General features: G+C 42.7%; 1 protein-coding gene across 2 annotated transcripts in view; it reads right to left on the bottom strand.

The window, feature by feature from the left end:
- Pcca (propionyl-CoA carboxylase subunit alpha) overlaps positions 1–13756 on the bottom strand; it is a 339901-nt gene that overhangs the window by 142133 nt on the left and 184012 nt on the right. The window lies entirely within an intron of this gene.

The following is a 13756-nucleotide window of genomic DNA, read 5'->3' on the forward strand; positions in this document are numbered from 1 at the left end:
CTCCAAAGGTGGCCATCCAGGCCAAATGTACCAACTAGTGGCATGTCTGTTATGTGAAAAACTAACTGATTTCTGATTGGCTGGTCCATGAGAGGGAATACCTGCCTAGTATGAAAACCTAATCAAAAGCTATGACTTGGGAAGCCACAAATACTAAGGGGAAACTACTACTGTTTTAACTAATTGATATATTATGACCACCAAACTGCCCTCTAAATACTTATGCTTATACCCACATATTAATGCTGCTCTCACTGGTTACAGCTTCTCTTTTCACCTAACAGTGACCACAGCAGTGACTCAAAATTCACCCAAGTGCTGAAAAGAAGTGACAGGGGAGTATTCAGAACTACAGAAGACATCTCTATTATACCCTCCAAGGTCTGGGAACCTTGTGGAAGAGGTGGCAGAAAGAATGCAAGGGCCAAAGGAGTGGAGTGCGTGTAACACTGTCTTCCAGACACAAAGTGGCCTTGGAGGCTACAGAGATGGCTTAGCGGTAAAGGTACTTGCCTGCAGAGCCTAAGGACTCATGTTTGACTCTCCAGATCTCACATAAACCAGATGCACAAAGAGACACAAGTGCCCAAGGTCACACATGCACACAAGGGGGTGCATGCATCTGAAGTTTGATTGCAGGGGCAGGAGATCCTGGCACACCAATTCTCTCTCACTTGCTCTCACTCTCTCACATAAAAAAAAAAAAAAAAAAAAAAAGCCAGTCTGTTGGGCTTGCCTCAACAACCTCACGACCTCACAGTGGCTGATGCTACCGACACAAGACCTGTATAACAGGAGGGGAAAATGATGACATCAAAACAGGAGAGTAGTTGGAAAGTTTAAATTAACTGTATCCTATAAATTTGTGTTCTGAATGCTAGGGCCCCAGCTGGTGAAAATTTGGAAACTAGATCCTTGCTGGTGAACTTGTGTGGCGGAGGCACACTTAAGGGTGTTATAGCCAGCAACCTTTTGCTACAGTTCAGCTCACTCTCCTCCTGATATTGTCCACCTGTTGTGGCAGAGGTGATGTCCATTCTCTGTTCATGTCATCGTTTTCCTGCAATCATGAAGTTTTCCTTGAATACTATAACCTAAAATAAATAGCTGCTTTTGGTCAAGTCCTTTGTGCCAGCAACATGAAGGTAACTCCAGCAGTAAAAGGGCACTGAGAAATGGCCTTTTGGAATTGATGGACAGAAGGACAGGGACTGTGAAACCCTGGCCTAAGAGATACCTTGCAGTAAGCAGAGTTTGATGCACCATTATGATCAGAGTTTGAAAGACCTAATGCAGTAATAACTATTGATTGTGAGGTATGCCTTATGAAGGGGAAAAAAAAAAGAGCTTTGTTCACACTGGGCTAGAGGCAGTTTGTATAAGAGGCTTACTGCATTCTTCCAGTGTTCTGAAAACTTTTGCAGGGTTGTACTGTGAGGAAACGGAAAGGTATGATCAGAATGATATGGCACAAAAAGAAATCAGTTTCAGGCTGGAGATAGTGCCTGTTAAGCTACAATTATTTGAGAGATTACGACTGAGATTGGACTAGCTGTTCTGCATTGGGACACCAGAAACAGTGCTGATTTCTGATTTGTTTTGTTTTTCCTTTTTGGGCTTTTTGAGGTAGGGTCTCACTCTAGTTCAGACTGACCTGGAATTCACTATGTAGCCTCAGGGTGGCCTTGAACTCATGGCGATCCTCCTATCTCTGGCTCCACAGTGCTGGGATTAATGACGTGCACCTCCACACTCAGCTGAGAATGTTGATTCTTTTGAAAGGTGGGGCCCTAAATGATGAAGTGGCCTGCTCTTTAAAGTAGGTTTTGTTCTCCCCTGTATTAACAAAATTTGCCTACCGGGTATAGGAATATAACAAATGCAGGAAAAAAAGGATCATTGGATTTGCAATGTGGTTTGTTTTTTTTGAAATGCCACTGGGAAATCTGAGGCAAGATTGTTGGAATACCTGTGAGGAGGCCCAATGGAGCCACGAGGATTAACCATGGGTTGCAGTGTAGACTCCAGGAGATGTCAGGGCTATTGGGACAGCTGCCAAGGAGAACTGCTGGCCTGGGATGGATTGCTCCCTGGGCAATAAGCAGCCCAGCTGGAAGGGTGATACTGGAACTCCACAGACTTTGTCACTTATAGATGCTGGACTTGCAGTTACATGATTTGATGTTTGCACTGTTTGTTTTAGATGTAGCATTGGTTCAATCTTTCCTTGTAATGCCGTATTTGGCAGAGTGAATGTTTATTCTGTGACATTATGTGTTTTGGTTTAACAGCTCACAATAAAGTCTAAAGAGATGTTTGAACAGCATTGGGCCTGATAAAGACTGTGGGGACTTTTTAATTGGACTGAATTTCACATTATGAATAGTCATGAGTTTATGGTAGTTGGAGGGGTGGGGATGTGGTAGTTTGAATTAAGTATTCCTATGAACTCATGTAGTTTGAATGCCTAGCTAATGGCAATTTGAAAATTGGAGCCTTGCTGAAGGAGGGGTTGTTGCGGCAGGCTTATGGGTTTTATAGCCAGCAACCCTTTGCTACAGTTTGGCGCAGTGGGCTGTTGTCCACCTGCTGTGGCAGAGATGATGTCCAGCCTATACAAATGTCATCTTTCCCCTGCCGTCAGAGAGTTTCCCCTCAAGACTGTAAGCCAAAATGAACAACTTACCTCCCATGAGCTGTTTTGGGTCAGGCGGTTTGTGCATAACAGAAAAGGATTGTGGTACCAGGAGTGGGGTTATAGGATGGTCCTTCTTAAAGGGGACCTAGCCACCTCTTCAGTCATTGGGTTCTGGTTCTGTAAAACAGCTTGTCTGGAAATCAGTTAAGGTGATGATTCCCTATGGCTATGATTCAAAGTAACCTTTCGTTCCTTTGCTCTGGAATTTTCTGCCTATTTGGATCAAGCAGGGCCTATTTAGATTTTGGAGGCAACACATTCCTCACTTGTGTGTGTTACTCCATATCATATACCAAGTGACTCAGACGAAGAATGTAAAGATTCTTATGTCCCATGTAAATGCTTGTCAAAAGGTGACCTCAGGAGTGGATGACTAATAATCAAGTAGATAAGCTGACCCATTTAGTAGCGAACAGTCTTTACCCAGCCATGCCAGTCATTACCCAGTGGGCCCATGAACAAAGTGTCCCATGGTGGCAGGAATGCAGGTTATACATGGGCTCAACAACATGGACTTCCATTAACTAAGGCTGATGTAGCTCCATCTGCTGCTGAGTGCCAAATCTCCCAGCAACAGAGACCAGCATTGAGCCCAATAAGGAAGCATTCCTCAGGGAGACCAGCTAGCAACTTGGTGGCAGGTTGAATATATTGGACCACTTCCATCAAGGAAAGGACAGTATTTTGTCCTTATTGGAATAGATACTTATTCTGGCTATGGATTTGTTCTTCTTGCACATAGTGCATCTGCCAAAACTGCCAAACATCCATGGGCTTCCAGAATGCCTTATCCACCATCATGGTATTCCACACAGCATTGCTTCTGATTAAGGAGCTCACTTCACAGCCAAGGAAGTAAGGCAGTGGGCTCATGCTCATGGAATTCGCTGGTCTTACCACGTGCCCAGCCACCTTGAAGCAGCTGGCTTGACAGAAAGGTGTAATAACCTTTTAAAAAAACAATTACAGTGCCAACTTGGTGGCAGTGGCCTACAGAGCTGGAGCAGGTTTCTCCAGAAGACTGTCAATGCTCTGAATCAGGGTCCTATGTGTGTACTATTTCTCCTATAGCCAGATTCAAGGGTCCAAATACCAAGGGGTGGAAATGCAAATGGTACCATTTACCATCACCCTCAGTGATTCAATAGCCAACGTTTTGCTTCTTGTTCCCACAGCCTTACATGCTACCTGCAGGTCTGGGTTGCAGGGGGGGGGGTGCTTTTGCCAGAAGGCACAAAAGCATTCTACTGAACTGGAAGCTATGACATACCCTTGGGCACTTGGAATGCCCTTGAGTCAATAGGCTAAGAGAGGAGTCACAGTTTTAGCAAGTTGATTGATATAGACTACCTGGGGAATGTCAGAAGATCCATTAGAGCACCTCTTGGTGTCTCCATGACTTGTAATCAAAGGCAGTGGGAAACTACAACCCAATAAGGGCAGTGTAATAAATGGCCCAGACCCTTCAGGAATGAAGGCATGGGTCACCCTGCCAGGTAAAGAACAAATACCTGCAGAGGCGCCTGACTGCTAAAGGTAGAGAAAATACAAAATGGGTAGTAGCAGAAGGTTGTTCAAAATACCAGCTAATACAGATGATTGGGCTTCTGTGTGAGAATGAAAATACTTAGTAGCAGAGGCCAGTAAGTTGAAAAGGAGACATAAAGGGAAGAGAAAGGAAGGGAGGAGGATACTTAATAGGTTGATATCGTATGTATGTAATTACAATGATTGTAATGGGGAGGTAATATGATGGAGAATGGAATTTCAAATGAGAAAGTATGGGGGTGGGGAGGGAGGGAATTACCATGGGATATATTTTCTAATCATGGAAAATGTTAATAAAAATTTTTTAAAAAATGCCAGCTAAAACCACATGACCAGTCACAAAAACAAGGACTGTAATTGCCATGAGTGTTTCTGTCCTACTTTGTTAAGTGTTTGCACATATGAACATAAATTTAAGATGCCTTGTTTTCTTTCCTCTATTTTGCTATTATATAATTAATATTGATTGGGAGTATATCAGTAGTTACCTGTTGTTGACTTCATACATAAATTATTGTATATTAGAGACTAAGCATTTCTTAAGGGACCTTGCCATGTGTTTTGGGGAAATACTGTGCATTTCTGGTTGTACATGGGAAAGTTAGGTCATGTTAGGCAGAATTTATGACCTTGTTACTGTCTTCAATTGGAAATTGAGCATGATATAAAGAAATACTGCTTGGTGTCAAACTGACAAGGGGTGGACTTATAATGGTTAAGTTCTGGGTCAACTTGATCAGACTAGAAATCCACAGGCATTCTTCTTGGTTGGGTCTCTGAGGTAGTTTCCAGGAAGGACTGACTGAAGAAGTCCCTTTTGCAGAGTGGGCAGTCTACCAGGAGATGGACTGAGTACAAGGAATCTCTGAGAGGAAAGAGTCTGCCTTTCTTGTATGTGATCCATTCTGTTCTACTATCTTTTGCTGGCATTGGAACCAAGTTTCCTCAGCCTTCCAGCATGGACTCTCCAGGAAGCCTCCAGACCTTCAGTGCTGGATTGGGACTGTTGAGCCATCCAGCCACGTGGACTGAGCAGCTGCAAGGTTCCTTGACTCTCAAACCTGCAGACAACTATGGTTGGACTGCTATAAATTAATGCAATAAATACCCCTTCCCTTTTTCAAATTTTTATTTATTTATTTTATTGTTTTTTTCGAGGAAGGGTCTCACTCTAGCTCAGGCTGACCTGGAATTCACTTCGTAGTTTCACAGTGGCCTTGAACTCATAGTAATCCTTCTACCTCTGCCTCCCCAGTGCGGGGATTAAAGGTTTGGCTACCACACCCAGCTTAAATTCCCTTTTCAATACCAATTCATCCTATTAGTTCTATTCCTCTAGAGTATGCTGACTAATACAAAGGGATTCAACGGAGCAGGGATTTGGGAAGGTGAAAAGGAAGGGTTGTGGGAGGGGATTATGATCATGGTATATTGCTTATATTTTTGGAAGTTATTAATAAAAGTTCAAAAATACATAAATAAATAGTATCAGTAATTTCTAACTTTGCAGCCAAGAAAAGCTTGTTGATATCTATGCTGTATCACACTCTTTGCCAAAACCCTTCACTGACTCCCCATATCACTCAGGGTATAAGCCTAAATCCTTAACATAAGGCACCCTAATACAGCTCCATCTCCTATGACCAGAAACCCTGCTGACTCCTCTTGAATTGCACCAGGCTTCTTGCTTGTTTTCAAAACTATTAAGACACATTTCAGCGTTCCGTACTCTACGTTTGCTGTTTCCTCTGACATGAAGATTCATCCCCGATAGTCACATGACTCATCAGCTTTCCGCTTTATGTCTTTGTTCTAATACTGTGGCGATTTGATTCAGGTGTCCCCCATAAGCTTAGGTGTTCTGAATGCTAGATTCTCAGCTGATGGAGATTTGGGGATTAACACCTCCTGGAGGGAGTGTATTGTTGGGGCGGGCTTATGGGTGTTATAGCCAGCTCCCCCTTGCATACTCTCCTGTTGCTATTGATTACCTTATGCTGGCCAAAGGGTGATGTCCACCCTCTGCTCATGCCATCATTTTCCCTGTGATCATGGAGCTTAACCCTCGAGCCTAAATAAACCTCCTTTTTCCCTCAAGCTGCTCGTGGTTGGGTGATTTCTACCAACCATACGAACCTGACTGCAACATATATTATCTTCTCAGCAAAATGCTCTTTCCATCCAAATTAAAGCTACACCCATTCACCATCTACCCTTAGGGTGTTCTCTCACTCTCCTTGCTTTGTTCTTGAACAACACAACTATAACATGCATCACCACCTGACAGAACTCAGATATTACTGGTCTGTTACAGCTTTGATTCTGTCTTGAACTTGGGCTCAGCTCCTGGGAGGAGTTCTATTTCTTCTCTTTTTCTGTGCTTTGCTTTCTGAGATGGAGTCTTGCTGTGCAGCCAATGCTGCCTACAACTCAGGGTTGATACTCTTGCCTTGGCCTCCCAAGTGTTAGGAATGCTCATTTTGTTTCCTTTTATACATTTTATACATTTTATACCCTCATGTTCAATTATGTTTCCTTTTATACATTTTGTCCCCAGGTTCTCCACGTTCTTTCTTTTTTTTTAACTCAAACTCTTACCATGCTCAATAGGCGCCTTTAAAAGATATACTATTTAATATTTAATTCCAATTTTCTTATCCAATGAAGAATGAAAAAAATTCTTAAGGCACTAGAAAGATGGCTTAGCAGTTAAGCACTTGCCCATGCAGCCTAAGGACCCCGGTTCAAGGCTCGATTCCCCAGGACCCATGTTACCCAGATAAACAAGGGGGCACACGCATCTAGAGTTCATTTGCAGTGGCTTGAAGCCCTGGTGCACCCATTTTCTCTCTCTCTCCCTCTGCCTCTTTCTCTCTCTGTCTGTCACTCTCAAATAAATAAAGAAAAAAACATTTTTAAAAAATCCTTAAAAGAAGAAAACTACTTTAACAGAGAACATTCCTGGTCCTACTGGAATAGTCAAGACAGAGTGTCAAGTGAAATTAATACATATTCAAGGACCACTACCCTTGAAATAGTCTTTGCCATCATGAACTTTTATTTTTTAAAAATATTTGTATTTGTTGTATATTTGCAAGAAGAGAGAAAGAGAACCAAGTATGACACGGTCTCTTGCTACTACAAACAAACTCCAGACACATGTGCTACTTTGTGTATGTGGCTTTACATAAGTACTGGGGAATTGAACCTGGGCAGGCAGCAAGTGCTTTTCACCTCTAAGACATCTCTCCAACCCCTCATTAAAGATAAATCAAAAAATAAAAACAGGAAGGAAGGAAAGAAGAAATAAACCTAGATGAAAAAAAGGAAGGGAGTGAAGGATGGGACTTGAGAGTTGGCTTAGCAGTTAAAGGCACGTGCTTCCCTGCCTGCCAACCTGAGTTTGATTCTTCCCAGCACCCACATAAAGGCTAGATGCAAAGTGATGTGTGCATCTGTGATCCCAACACACCTACAGCAATAGGAGGCAGAGCTAGGCTTTGGAAGCTCTTGGGGGGGGGGGGTTAAGTAATTTACCCTATGAAAATGTCTAGAGGTTGGCAACCAGGAAAAATAAAGACAACTGTGTTCTTCAACATCAATGTAGAGGAATTTCACAGAAGTAACACCATGACTTACAGAAAGAAGACAGAGTTAGTGACTGCTGTAGTTGAATTTTCAGCCCATATTCCACACCAAAAAATTAGCCCAAGCCAGACAAGTTGTCTCATTCCTGTAATTTCAATAACTGAGAGGCTGAGGCTGGAACTCTGGACTACATAGCAAGACTCCGTTTTAAGAGCTGGGGAGGAAGGGAGGAAATGAAAAAGGATATTCCAATCCACTTTGCTGAGACTGGCTTATTTCCAGTAAATAAGTTAGAATTAAGTGTTTGGATAACTTCTGAGGAAGTTACCTAATTCTTTTTCTTTATTTATTTTTCAAGGTAGGATCTCACTCTAGTACTGGGATTAGAGGTGTGCACCACTACACCCAGCTCCCAGTTCTTAAAGAGATCACTTCTTAGAGACGAAACAGTCCTTGGAACCTGCTCTTATATAGTCCTGGCTCCTGGAACTTCTCTGGAGCTGTCTTGTTTTCAGACATATGATGCAAAGCAGGCCCAGAAGAAAGCAGAGCCAAGAAAATCAGAGAGAAGGGGCCTGAGCCAACCAACACATGAGACCTCATCTCTCCTTCTTCCTCCTTGGCCTTGGAAATTCTGTTCTTGTTCAAGTGAGTTGGTAGATCAGGACATTGCTACCTGTACCTGGAAGCTTTGCAGGTGACTCAGGAGGTTACATGATTTCCCTCTCTAGAGAAAGAGTAAAAAGTCTTTACAATGAAGAGTTATTATACAGGAGCTACACATAATAAAGTATTCAAACATAAGGAAACAGGAAGTGGTAGGTGATACCACTGACTTACACACTTTTAAATGGGTACAAGCCCTCTGGTTACAGAGGGGAAATTTAGCCGCCTATCATGCTACCCGGGAAACTGGACTGGCGGTCACCATACTGGTCATCACCACAGTGATAGTAAAGTGGCTTAGCAGAAAGATGAATGGTGACTTGCAGAGCTTCAAACCCTAATAAAAGATAGGAAGACTGCAGAAAACCAAGGTAGAAAGGTGCTAGGGGTGGAAGCCACGCCTCATGCATACTAAACACACACTCTACCACTGAGTTGCAAACCCAGCCCCAAAAGTGTTAAAGAGAAGAATGATCATGCAGAAACATAATTCCACAGTAAGTCAGCATGCATGTGTATAAAAAATTATGTTCACCACATTTACTTTATAGTCATAAGAAATAACTGCTATTGTTTCTGATATAACTTTTCTTTTATTTCCCCTAAAATGCCCTATCATTTTACTACATAAATGCTATGGGTACATATTAATGTCTTTTTCCAAGTCATAAATGATGAAAGAGTAAAACCCACAGAGAAATTGGAAAAATAAGATTAGCAGCCAAAATCAACAATACAGAGGAAGGGCCGTGGGCTACTGGATTGGAAGAGAAAACACTACCCGGGCACACCCACGAGAGCACTGCGAGGCCGCACCTGCAGAGCGGCTCGCGGGCTCCAGCTCTGAGCCGACGAAAGACCCAGTCCCAGAAGCCAGACTGAGAAGATTCAAACACCCTCCACCAAGCTGGGATGTGGCAGCCTCAGGACTCCGTAGCAAAGGGGCAAAAATAACGTAAGATTCTCTTAAGTTAGATTCGCATAAGATTAATAGATTTTTGCTATGACAGGTCTCTGTTGTTAATGGTTGATACTAATTTTACATATTCTGGCCTACTAAGTGATTAGTTCAACCAAACATAAAGTCACCAAAAACAATTTTTGTTTGTTGTGTAGGAAATAAATATGTTCACAAGTATCTGCATAAACTGAACCTTTAACCTACATACTTCATTGTGATAATTTTTCTAAGTTATAAAGACAATAACTTCAGGAACAAGACCTTTACATCTATCCTGGCAGCTCTGATTATTCATTCACAATTTTAGGTATAAATTATGCATAAGACAACCATAAAGGAAGGTCACATCAATGAAGACATATATTGACAGTATCGCTAAAAGAAAGGGTCTGGGCTGTACTTTCTGGAATGATGGAAATATACAGAGGTGCCAGCTATACGGGCACATCATTTGTTAAAACTACACAAGCAACATTGGTCTAATTGTGGTCTAATGTGAGGCTTATCTTCATGAGTTAACAAGTGGGCAAGGCAAACAACACCTAAAGGTAAAATAAAGAAGGCTGGATGTCTATGGAACCTCAGTATAGCAAAAGGTAACTGAAAAAATGTTTCCAAAGACTACTTAGTTCATGAAGAAATAGTCACAAAATAATAGTTGTTTTATTACAAAAAAGAGAGAGAGAGAGAGAATTCAAACTAGATTCCCACAGTTGGTGGGGGGAAGGGGTAGCTCTGGCAAAGTGCTTGTCCAGCATGTGCAAGTCCCTGGGTTCAATCTCTAGCACCTCAAGAAACAACAAAAGCCTCTTATCAAACTGCATTACTAATATGAATCTAAGTACATAAATTATGTGTTCCCTTATGCATGCTCACTCTCTCAAAACACACATACGCATACACACAAACACACACACACACACACACACACATACACATTCTGAAAGCAAAATATCAACATGTTAAAGAAATTATTAAACAATTGAGTATTGTTCTCTTTAAGCTCTTTTCAGAGTCTTACACAATGGAAGTCAACCCCTTTTGTAAAGGTACCCATGTTTCTTAAAAATGACAACATTTCATGTTCAGCTACACTTAAGACTTCTGAAGTAATAATGGTCCAAAAATTCATGGAAGGTAAAGGCATGAAGATGGAAATATCACTGCCTTCCAAAGAGTCATAGATAAGAATGTGCTGTTAGAGGTTGCCAGTATTTGCACAAGACCTACCCAACACTGGACCTATCAACACTGGTCTCAGACGGAGGAGAAGAGGGAAAGGAGATGTTAAAATCGAGTAAGGCTAGTCGTTGTGGTACATGCTTTGAATCCTAGCACTCAGGAGGCTGAGGTTAGAGGATTTCTGTTAAGTTTGAGGGCAAATGACATGATATAATTAAATCCAGGTCAGCCTGGGCTAGAGCAAGACCCTACCTTGAAAAATCCAAGTAGAATAAAGACTTGATGGAAAGGGAGGACTGAATGAATGGATTGGGGACAAAATAAGATAATGTGAGATTATGATCAAAATATATACATATATGAAAATTGTCAAAAAAAAAAAAAGGATAATGTAAGGCAAGACATTCGGGGCTGAGCAGAGGCAGGCTCTCTCCTACATGGACCTCTCTAGCACAGGGCCTGCCCAGCACAGCCTGTCAGAGCTGCCATGAGGAAAGTGTCTTTGACCATGCCCCACACATAGCCACAAACCACATGTGGCTACTGAGCACTTAACTATGCCACTGCGGATGAGAAACTGGTCTGGAAGGTTAATTTGACAGCATGTGTGGCTGCAGTACAGCCAAGGGAAACAACCATCGTATTCATGGCTGTGGTGGTTTCACTCAAGTGTTCCCCATAAACTTAGGTGTTCTGAATGCTAGGTCCCTGGCTGATGCATATTTGGAAATTAGTGCCTCCTGGAGGCAGTGTATTGTTGGGGATGGGCTTATGGGTATTATATGAGTGTCCCCATGGCAGTGTTTAGCATTCTCTCTTGTTCCTATTGTCCACTTATGTGGGCCAGGAGGTGATGTCCACCCTCTGCTTATGCCATCGTTTTCCCCTGTCATCATGGAGCTTCCCCTAGAGGCTATAAGCCGAATTAAACCTCTTTTTCCCATAAGCTGCTCTTGGTTGGGTGACTTCTACCAGCAATGCAAACCTGACTGCAACAGTAAAGTGGTACCAAGGAGTAGGATTGCTGCTAGACACCTGACTGTGTGGCTTTGTCCTTTTGGAGCTGATTTTCAAGAGGAATATGGAAGGATTTGAAACCGTGGCCTAAGAGATGCCTTGCAGTGCTGTAAGTACAGCTTGATGGACTATTCTGGTCAGAGCTGTAAGACCTGAATGCAGTCAGAACTATGGACTGTGAGGTTTGGCTTATGAGGGTGAGAAAGAGCTTTGCTTGGACTGGGCTAGCAGTTTGTGTGAGAAGCTTGCTCTTATGCCCGTGTTCTGAGAAGTTGTGTGGGGTTGCTTTGCGTAGAAATGAACTGGTGTGAGCAGAGGAATATGGCACAGAAAAATCTTTGGGTGAACTGTTGCCCTTTCAGCTGCAATTGAGAGATTACAACCTTTGAGATTGGGCCAGCTGACCTGTACTGGGGCAACAGGAAGAATGCAGACTCTTTTGGAGGGACTTGAGTGCTCAAGGAGTATTCTGTTCTTCAAAGACCTTCCTTATTCCCCCCTGGATTAACAAATTGGCACTCTACCTGACACTGTGAAGTATAAGAAATGAAAGAAAGAGAGGGTCATTGAGTTTGCTACACCGTCTTGTGTTTTGGAAATGGCCATGGGCAGTGTGAAGCAGATTTTCTGGTTGCCTCCATAGAGACCCCATGGGGCCATGAGGATGAACCGTGGCTTGCATTGGAGACCCAGTGGAGATGTCAGGACCACAAAATGGCTGCTAAGGAAAGCTGACAGCCCCAGATGAATTTTTCCAGGACTCAGAGTAGCCTAGCTGGAGGGGCAGAATTGGAATGCCAAAGATTTGTTGCTAGTTAGAATTATTGGATTTGGAGATTAGTCACTGGCTAGAGTTGTTGGACTTGAAGCTACAGAGTTTGATGTTTGCTTGTTTTAACTGTTGTATTGGTTGAATATTCCTTTAGTATGCCCAATGACATCTTTTGCAGTGTGAATATTTATTCTGTGCCATCATGAGTTTAGGGGGGGTATTATGGCTCAGTTAAAAGATCTGGGAGCCAGGCATGGTGGTGCTCACCTTTCACCCCAGTACTCAGGAGGCAGAGGTAGGAGGGTCACTGTGAGTTTGAGGCCACCCTGAGACTACATAGTTAATTCCAGGTCAGCCTGGACCAGAGTGAGACCCTACCTTAAAAAAAAAAAATATCTTGGACTATGGGGATGTATAAACATCATTGGAATTGATAAAAGCTTTGAATGCATTATATTTTACATCAGTTTATGGGGGCCAGGGACAGAATATGGTGGCTTGATTCAGGCATCCCCATAAACTTAGGTGTGCCAAATGTTAGGCTCCCAGCTGATGGAGATTTGGGAACTAACGCCTTCTGGAGGGAGTGCATTGTTAGGGGTGGGCTTATGGGCGTTAGAGCCAGTTTCCCCATGCCAGTGTTTGGCACACTGTCCTGTTGCTATTACCCACCTTATGTTGGCCAGGGGGTGATGTCCACTTCTGCTCATGCCATCATTTTCCCCTGCCATCATGAAGTTTCCCCTCGAGCCTGTAAGCCAAAACAAACCTCTTTCCCCACAAGCTGCTCTTGGTTGGGGGATTTCTTCCAGCAGTGCGAACCCGACTGCCACGCTGGCTGTTGACCGCTCGCCTCCTGCTGCCAGTCCTTTGATTGACTGTAGTCTAAATCCTTTTATCTCACCACAGACATCTACCTAGTCATAGCTTTCAAAACAATTATTTTTATTCTATTTATTTATTTGATGGGGTGGGGGAGAGAAAGAAAGGCAGAGTGAGAGATTGGGTACTCCAGAGCCTCTAGCTTTGAAGGCAAGTGCCTTAGCGACTGAGCCATCTACCTAGCTTTTCCCCCGACCCCTCTAAATACCTTTTAAGCTTCTTGAACTTTCTCTTGAGAAACAGAACAAACAAACCACATTAACCATTAAGACGCAACATAAACCCAACTTCCTGTCCTGTATAGTTCCTCAAAGATGGTACAAGTAGAAGCTTTTAGGGATTTGAGATTTTCATAGCTACTTGCTTACTTCCCCCCACCTTATCTCTCTCTAAAATCTTCATTCTGACTCATAAAAAAGCAAAAGGAAAGAAAAACAAGCTA

Source organism: Jaculus jaculus, chromosome 3 (genome assembly GCF_020740685.1).
Source record: "Jaculus jaculus isolate mJacJac1 chromosome 3, mJacJac1.mat.Y.cur, whole genome shotgun sequence".
NCBI lineage: Eukaryota > Metazoa > Chordata > Mammalia > Rodentia > Dipodidae > Jaculus > Jaculus jaculus.